The following is an 8,842-nucleotide window of genomic DNA, read 5'->3' as shown; positions in this document are numbered from 1 at the left end:
GCCACGCTGGATCACGGTATAGTGTGGGCACAGAAGTCCCTTACCTCCCTTTCATCAGCGGCCTCGTGATCCCGGAGGGCGGTGTGTGTGTGACTGACCTTAGGAAGAAACCGGAGCCTCCGCTGCAGTGACCCAGCAACCAGGGCACGGGAGTATACTGCGCCGCTGGGAGTGATGGAGCTGTAGTAAAGATGTCTATTAGACCTAACCTGCTGCAGCCCTTGTAGATTCTTATAAAAAAAAGTTCTTCTTTTCTTGTCAAAATTAATAGCTAAGAATAGGCTGCCTGAGGCAGCCCCCTGTTAAGTGGCCTGCTACTGAAGGCACCAACTACAAACTGAGCTCCCTGTTCATGGAAGCGAGGTTATAGAGCAGGGGGCGCTGAGCATCTTGGGAACAGTCAAAAGCTTTGAGCCTGTTGGTGCCTCAGATCAAGATCCTACTCTACACCCCAATGTGAATCCTTGTGGAGTCCAGTGTACCCCACAGAAGAAATGAATGTGTCACACCCATTGGCAGCAACATTAGAATAGCTGCTGATGGGCACAATTGAGAAAGGAAGGGGGGAAAACATTTGAATCCAGCACATATATGTAATTTGAATATGTAATTTGTACCTTCCTACTTTAAAATGTAATGGATGAACCTCACCCTGTGAGAACTATCTTCATGATCAAGAGATCTCATACGCAAGAAAAGCATGTGTTGGGATAGGGCTGTGGAGGGCGGCTGCTCGAGCACACCCCCGTCAAGTTAAGGAGATTCAACTGAGGAAGCACAAGGGAACTCTTGTCTGGGGACAACAACTGCAGGGAGACCACATCTTTTCAGATGAAAATGAGAGGGCGGAAGGCTGCCTAATACTGAAGCACCCTCAAACATCAAACCATATGCAACAACTAGTACAAGCATTCCTGGGGAAAGGTCTGCAGCAGACGGATTTGCATACGGTGATGTCATCCAAGCAGTGGGCCAAAGTTGGCTGGAACCCTCATCTGCATATGAAAAGAGAAAAGGGGCGCTTGGATGACCCCTAGTTCGCATTGAACACCCCCCACCCTCCTTTGGTGTGGGGCTCATGTTGGCCATGCCCCAGCCCCTGAAGCATTCAAGCTGATTTCTTGCAGCAGCTGGGCACTGTAACAGCTCCAGAGCTGCTCTGTAAGGCAAATAAAAGGGTGTGGGCCCTGCAACACCACCTGTAGTTCGCATTGTGCGTTGGAAGGCACAAAGTAAGCAGACGGGAGAAGTCAGGATAGTGCGCAAGGGCATAGAAGGGAGGGGCTCAAGAAAAGAGAAGTGGAAACAGACAGCAAACTAGGCGGGAGAGAGACCTGAGACAATGAGATCTAAATTATACCAGAGCCAACCAGGGGAAAGCACAAATGCAGTCCCCCCCCCCTACCACAAATTATGCAGTCGAGATTCCCACATTTGGGGAAATCACAGAGGTCAGCATACCCAGAATGCAATGAATGAACCTCACCCTGGGAAAACAATCTTCATGACCATGGAATCACCTAAGCAAAATAAGTATGATTTGAGATAGGGCTGGGGAGGGCCGCTGCTCAGGCACACCTCCGTCAAGTAAAGGAGATTCAACTGAGGCAGCACAAGGGAACTCTCATCTGGGGACAACAACTGCAGGGAGAACACCTTTTCAGACGAATGTGTGAGGGAAGAAGGCTGCCTAATACTGAAGCACCCCCCAAACAACAAACCAAATGCAACAACTAGTGCAAGCATTCCTGGGGGAAGGCCTGCAGCAGATGGATTCGCATATGGTGATGTCATCCAAGCAATGGGTATAGTTGGCTGCAACCCTCGTCTGCATATGAAAAGAGAAAATGGTCACGCAGGGCATGGCGGCCTTTGTGGGGTTGCGCTTGGATGACCCCTAGATCGCTTTATACACCCCCATCAGTGTGGGGCTCATGTTGGCCATGCCCCAGCCCCTGAAGCATTCAAGCTGATTTCTTGCAGCAGCTGGACCCAGTAACAGCTCCAGAGTTGCTCTACAAGACAAGTAAAAGGGTGTGAGCCATGCAGCACCACCTGTAGTTTGCATACACACATATATAGGACAGCATCTCTTATATGCCCCAGGGGCAATAAAATAGTATCCTTATCTAGAGTATCCGTCCATGCCGCTACAGCACTACACATACACACCCAGGCCGACGCAATTGCCGGTCTGAGTAAGGTACCTGAATGTGTGTAAATGGACTTCAGGGTAATCTCCTGTTTGCGGTCAGCAGACTCTTTGAGGGTAGCCGTATCCTGGGACGGGAGGGCTAACTTCTTGGATAAGCGTGTTAATGCTTTGTCCACCCAAGGGGAGGATTCCCATCGTAACCTATCCGTTGATGGGAAAGGATACGCCATAAGAATCCTTTTGGAAATCTGCAGGAGATTCCCAAGCTTTTTCACATAACTCGTTCAGCTCGTGTGAGGGGAAAAGGTTACCTCAGGCTTCTTTCCCTTGTACATATGTACCCTCTTGTCAGGGATAGGGGGCTCCTCTGTGATGTGCAAAACATCTTTTATTGCCATAATCATATATCAAATGTATTTTGCCAATTTTGGCTGTAACTTTGCATCATCGTAATCGACACTGGAGTCAGAATCCGTGTCAGTATCTGTGTCAACAATCTGGATAGTGGGCACTTATGAGACCCTGACAGTCCCTGCGACATAGGATCAGGCATGGGTTGAGACCCTGACTGTCCCAAAGCTTCAGCCTTGTCTAATCTTTTGTGCAATGAGTTTACACTAGCATTTAAAACATTCCACATATCCATCCAATCAGGTGTCGGCGGAGACACCACATTCATTTGCTCCCGCTCCTCTCTAATATAGCCTTCTTCCTCAGACATGTCGACACACGCGTACCGACACACCACACACACAGGGAATGCTTTTACTGAAGACATTTCCCCCACAAGGCCCTTTGCCAAAGCTGGCCCTAACCAATATGATGCCCTAGGCAAGATTTTGCCTGGTGCCCCCTAGCACCACCGCTGGTTCCGCCTCTGACCTTGCACCTCTTTCCCAGCACCATCAACCCTCACCCATAACAGTACTTATTTTGGTGTTTGTACCCCCTATATTTTAAACAGGAACAGTTCGCACATTTGGCGCACAGTCCAAAAAGGGGTGTGTTTTTGCTGGCAATGGGCATGTCCACACAATAGTACCCCCAATTAAAATTCCGCAACACAGTACTGCAATTTTATTCACATTTGATCACGCGATAGTGTCCATAATTCACATTACATCCCACAGTAGTATTACTTTACCTTATAAACGTTACTTCTCACAGTAGTGCTCCGTATTCACATTACATCACACTGAATTGCTCCTTATTTACATTACACCACACCCTATTGCTCTTTATTCACATTAGACGACACAGTAAATGCCCTTTCTATACGCAACGCTACATATTAGAGCACCTTATACACATAATGCCACACATTAGTAATGCATTTATACACATAATTCCACACAGTAATGCCCCTTACACATATGAGACACATCACTAATGTCCTTATAAACATAATGCGTCTTACACATTATGACAACCTTTATTAATGCCCTTTTACACATAATGGCCCTCATTCCGAGTTGTTAGCTCGCAAGCTGCTTTTAGCAGCATTGCACACGTTAAGCCGCCGCCTACTGGGAGTGAATCTTAGCTTATCAAAATTGCGAACGAAAGATTAGCAGAATTGCGAATAGACACTTCTTAGCAGTTTCTGAGTAGCTCCAGACTTACTCGACAACTGTGATCAGTTCAGTCAGTTTCGTTCCTGGTTTGACGTCACAAACACACCCAGTGTTCGCCCAGACACTCCCCCGTTTCTTCAGACACTCCCGCGTTTTACCCAGAAACGGCAGCGTTTTTTCACACACACCCATAAAACGGCCAGTTTCCGCCCAGAAACTCCCACTTCCTGTCAATCACACTACGATCAGCAGAACAAAGAAAAAACCTCGTAATGCCGTGAGTAAAATACCTAACTGCATAGCAAATTTACTTTGCGCAGTCGCAGAGCGAACATTGCGCATGCGCAATTAGCGGAAAATCGCTGCGATGCGAAGAAAATTACTGAGCGAACAACTCGGAATGACCACCCTTGCGCATGCGCAATTAGCGGAAAATCGCTGCGATGCGAAGAAAATTACCGAGCGAACAACTCGGAATGACCACCAATGTCCCTTACACATATGCCGCACATTATTAATGCCCTTATACACATAATGACACACATAGTGCCCCTTACACATATGTTGCACATTATTAATGCATTTTTACATGACACACATAATGCTCCTTACTCATATTCCGAACACTACTGCACAATCAACCCACTCACATGCACACAGCACTCACACTGCCACTAACACTGTGACCTCTGCCTCTGCTTGGATACAGATGTGTCCTCATAAATCTTGCCTCAATGCTAACGTTGGGGCACCTTTTTTTATTAAAATGCATCTTATTTGCATTGCTATGTTGTTAGGATGCACACGCAGCTTCTGCCGATTAAAATGATATGCAGCACGCCTATATACTGTGTGAGACTGTGGCTGTATCTGCATATGAAATGCTACACACAGAATATAGGCATGCCGCATATCATTTTAATCAGCAGAAGTTGCTGATGCCCCATGGCATATCAAATGCCCTAGGCAATTGCCTAGTTTGCCTATGCCTATGGCCGGCTCTGCCCTTTGGAGAGACAGAGAGAGAGTATGCCAGCACATACCCCAGCGCTATATAACCCAGGAATAGCACAGTAACTTAATGTTTGCACAGTAGCGCTGCTGTAAGTAATTTGCGCCAAATTATGTGCCCCCCCCCCTCTCTTTTCAACCCTCTTGTCTACCGTGGTATAAGCAGGGGAGAGTCCGGGGAGCTTCCTCTCAGCGGTGCTGTGGAGAAAAAATGGCGCTGGTGAGTGCTGAGGGAGAAGCCCCGCCCCCTCGGCGGCGGGCTTCTGTCCTGCTTAAACTGTACAATTGGCGGGGGCTCATACATATATACAGTGCCCAGCTGTATATATGTTATATTTCTGCCAAAAAGAGGTTTATATTGCAGCCCAGGGCGCCCCCCCTGCGCCCTGCACCCTTACAGTGACCGGAGTATGTGAGGTGTATGGGAGCAATGGCGCACAGCTGCAGTGCTGTGCGTTACCTCAATGAAGATCATGAAGTCCTCTGCCGCCTCTGAAGTCTTCTTTTCTTCTCATACTCACCCGGCTTCTATCTTCCGGCTCTGCGAGCGGGACGGCGGCGCGGCTCTGGGACGGACGGCGAGGGTGAGATCCTGCGTACCAATCCCTTTGGAGCTAATCCCTTTGGAGCTAATGGTGTCCAGTAGTTTAAGAAGCAGGACCTTGCAACTCGGAGAGTAGGGCTGCTTCTCTCCCCTCAGTCCCTCGATGCAGGGAGTCTGTTGCCAGCAGTGCTCCCTGAAAATTAAAAACCTAACAAAATACTTTCTGTCAGAAAGCTCAGGAGAGCTCCTGAAAAGCACCCAGTCTCCACTGGGCACAGTATCAAACTGAGGTATGGAGGAGGGGCATAGAGGGAGGAGCCAGTGCACACCCAGAACTAAAGTCTTTCTTAAAGTGCCCATGTCTCCTGCGGAGCCGTCTATCCCCATGTTCCTTACGGAGTCCCCAGCATCCTCTAGGACGTTAGAGAAAATAGGATTTTAATACCTACAGGTAAATCCTTTTCTCTTATTCCGTAGAGGATGCTGGGCACCCGTCCCAGTGCGTACTGTGTCTGCAGTTATTAAATGGCCCTTAACTCCAGAACATTTATGTGGAGACAACTTTCCCGACTTGACCATCTTCCTTGGACGTTTTCCCCCTGTGTGACTGCTCCCCAGCCTCGGAGGGTTGCATCCATGGTCCCTAGGATCCAGTCCTGGATCCCGAACCTTCGCCCCTCTAGGAGGTGAGAACTGTGCAGCCACCAATGGAGTGAGATTCTGGTCTTGGAAGACAGGATTATCCTCCGGTGCGTGTGTAGGTGGGATCCGGACCACTTGTCCAACAGGTCCCACTGGAACACTCTGGCATGGAACCAGCCAAACTGAATGGGCTCGTAGGCCGCAACCATCTTACCCAGCAACCAAATGCATTGATGGATTAACACTCTTGCTGGTTTCAGAATTTGTTTGACCAGACTCTGGATCTCCAGAGCCTTTCCACTGGAAGAAAACCTCTTCTGTGTCCAGTATCACTCCCAAAAACAACAACCGCGTCATTGGGACCAACTGCGATTTTGGCAAGTTTAGGAGCCAACTATGTTGTTGAAGAACTGTCAGGGAGAGTGCAATGTTTTGCACTAACTGGTCCCTGGATTTCGCCTTTATCAAAAGATCATCCAAGTACGGGATAATTGTTACTCCTTGCTTGCGATCACCCTGGTGAAAATCCTCAGAGCCGTGGACAGACCAAACGGCAATGTCTGAAATTGGTAATGACAATACTGAATTGCAAACCTCAGGTAGCTTGATGCAGAGGCTAAATGGGAACATGTAAGTAGGCATCCTTTATGTCTACCAAAACCATGAAATCTCCTTCCTCCGGACTGGAGATCACTGCACTGAGAGATTCCATCTTGAAATTTAATTTCCTTAGGTAGAAATTGAGGGATTTCAGATTTCAGATTGGTCTGACTGAGCTGTCCGGCTTAGGGACCACGAAGAGGCTTGAATAAAAACCTGCTCCCTGCTGACTAAAGCCGATTTGAACAATCGGTGAGGGGGAACGTCTTGAAACCCCAGTTTGTACCCTTGGGACACTATTTGTAAAACACACGAGTCCATGTCCGAATGAATCCAGAACTGACTGAAGAGTTTTAGACGTGCCCCCACTGGTGCGGGCTCCTGCAAGAGAGCCCCAGCGTCATGCGGTGGATTTGGCAGAAGCAGAGGATGATCTCTGCTCCTGCGATCTTGAAGAGGATGCAGACCTCTTCCCTCTTCTCCTTCCTCTACCTGCAAAGAAAGGGGAATCTTAACTTCTTGCATATCTATTGGGCCGAAATGACTGCATCAGATAATGATGCGTCTTCATCCGTTGGGAGGGAACATAGGGCAAGAAGGTTGACTTACCTGCGGGAGCTGCCGAGATCAAATTAACTAGGCAGTCACCAAACAACGCTTCACCTTCATAGGGAAGGGACTCCCTTTCTTCTTGGAGTCAGCATCAGCATTCTCTTGGTGAATCCACAATGCCCTCCTATCCGAGACTGCCATGAAATTGGCCCGTGAACTCAAGAGTCCTATATCCCTTGCAGTCTCACGTAAGTATGCTGCAGTGTCCTTGATATGATACAATGTAAGGAGTATCCCATCTCTCCAAGGTATCTATATCGGATGACAAGGTATTCGACCAATTCTTGAATACTACTACTCACCCATGCACATGTAATGGCAGGTCTAAGTAATGTACCCTTGGTTACATAACTAGAAATAATGTAGCTTCCTGCATACGATCCGCTGGATTTGTGACAGGGCCCCGTGCAGAACAGGGGGTGACTCCCACTTTTTTCTGTCCGCGGCGGGAAATGAATAAACAACCAGAATCCTTTTGGGGATTTGAAACCATCTTGTCGAGCTGGCCCAGACTTTCTCAAACAGAGATGGAGGAACGTTACATCAGCTTTCATTATATATCTATATATACATACATATAGACCCCTTTGTCAGGAACAGCAGGGTCTTCAGTGATTTTAATATGTCCTTAATATCCACAATCATGTACTGAATGCTCCTTGCCAATATTGGATCTAATCAGGAAACATTATGGTCGACATAGGAATCAGTATCCGTGTCAGTATCAGTGTGTAGTAACTGGGCAAAATAACATTTTTGCGACCCCGCGGGGCCTGAGGGAAAAGAAACATAGCCATGAACATCACATCTATTCTCTACGTCTGTGTCTGGGACACAGATTTATCCAACCTTACTCTGATATTACTGAAACTTTTACCCAGTCAGTTATTGGTGGTGCCAACAGGGCCACCATCATATGTCTGCATTCCTGATATAGTTTCCTCTTGGGAAAAACATTCAGCCATCGACATGTTGACACACATGTACCAAGTACCCACAGACACATCGGCTTATGGGGGACAGACCGTCAGTAAATCTGTCAGAGGGACACAGAGGATTTTTCAGCTCACAATCCAGCGCCAAAAGTACACAGTCTGGGAAATAATAAACTCTATAGTGATAGACTTGTAATGCTCTAAAGATGTTCTGGTGAGGTGAGGAAGAAGCCCCGCTACTGTAATGGCGCGTATCTGTCCTGCTCAGAAATAATTAATTATGCTAGCGGGGTAAGGACAGTGCCCAGGCACTAATGTCCATTTTTCCAGCCTTTTGTGAGGAATTTATGCTGCCCAGGGTGCCCCCCCCCCGTGCCCTGCACCCTGCAGTGCCTGTGTTTGTGTGGGAGCATGGCGCGCAGCGTTCCGCTCGCTGCTCGGTACCTCAGAATGCCATCACTGGAGAAGAAGTCTTCTGTTCTTCTGCTACTCACCTGTCTTCTGGCTCTGTAAGGGGGTGACGGCAGGCTGCGGGAGTGTGCATCTAGGCGTACCCAGCGATCATCACCCTCAGGAGCTAATGGTGTCCTGTCAGCCTGAAGCAGAGCTATTGAACTCACTAGAAGTTGGTCATACTTCTCTCCCCTAAGTCCCACGAAGCAGGGAGACTGTTGCCAGCAGCCTCCCTGAAAATAAAAAAAACTAACAAGTCTTTTCAGAGAAACTCAGTAGAGCTCCCCTGTAGTGCATCCAGTATCACTGCGCACAA

At 48.0% G+C, this 8,842-nt stretch overlaps 1 non-coding gene across 1 annotated transcript; it reads right to left on the bottom strand.

Annotated features, from left to right (window-relative positions):
• Positions 1-1,370: 1,370 nt before the first annotated feature.
• Positions 1,371-1,537, bottom strand: LOC135028502 (U1 spliceosomal RNA). Its single transcript, XR_010224804.1, has one exon. It is a non-coding gene; the product is annotated as a U1 spliceosomal RNA (small nuclear RNA).
• Between the last annotated feature and the right edge of the window lie 7,305 nt (positions 1,538-8,842).

This window comes from Pseudophryne corroboree, unplaced genomic scaffold, assembly GCF_028390025.1.
Source record: "Pseudophryne corroboree isolate aPseCor3 unplaced genomic scaffold, aPseCor3.hap2 scaffold_478, whole genome shotgun sequence".
Lineage (NCBI taxonomy): Eukaryota > Metazoa > Chordata > Amphibia > Anura > Myobatrachidae > Pseudophryne > Pseudophryne corroboree.
This window is presented reverse-complemented; position numbering and strand designations above follow the sequence as displayed.